At 32.3% G+C, this 462-nt stretch overlaps 1 protein-coding gene across 1 annotated transcript in view; it reads left to right on the top strand.

The window, feature by feature from the left end:
• The window catches only part of LOC101859077 (protein-glutamine gamma-glutamyltransferase 4), a gene marked incomplete at its 5' end in the record, with an annotated part of 20,969 nt that overhangs the window by 8,609 nt on the left and 11,898 nt on the right, over positions 1–462 (top strand).

Below are 462 nucleotides of genomic sequence, written 5' to 3'. Positions count from 1 at the left end.
ATATAAGTTAAACATAGTCAGTTTCTTTCGATATCTTATTTCGTTTCGGAGTTACAGGAAGAAGCGTGCTAATCTAGTCAAAAATGCAGAAAACGGTCAATTTTCCAATTTTTAAAAAATCATAAAATGAAAACCAAGATAGATATTTAAAAAACCCACTGACAATGCAATGTAACCACTCCTAAGGGCAACAGGTATGCCAAGTGCCATCAAGATACACCTGTAATCTTCAGAGGAGCATCGAAAAATATGTCAAAAATTTAAAAAATCAAATATTTTTGACAAAAAATGAGATACCTCTCTAATTAGTGAAGATAGAATAACAATGTAGAAAAAAAACTGTTGGGCATCCAACTAGCTACAATTGTACCAAAGGACAATTAAATCGACAGAGAAATGACTGAGAAAAGGCAAAAAATATTGTAATACCCAATTTGACCCAGATTGACCAAAAATAGGTGG

The sequence above is a fragment of the Aplysia californica genome, unplaced genomic scaffold, assembly GCF_000002075.1.
Source record: "Aplysia californica isolate F4 #8 unplaced genomic scaffold, AplCal3.0 scaffold00034, whole genome shotgun sequence".
Lineage (NCBI taxonomy): Eukaryota > Metazoa > Mollusca > Gastropoda > Aplysiida > Aplysiidae > Aplysia > Aplysia californica.
This window is presented reverse-complemented; position numbering and strand designations above follow the sequence as displayed.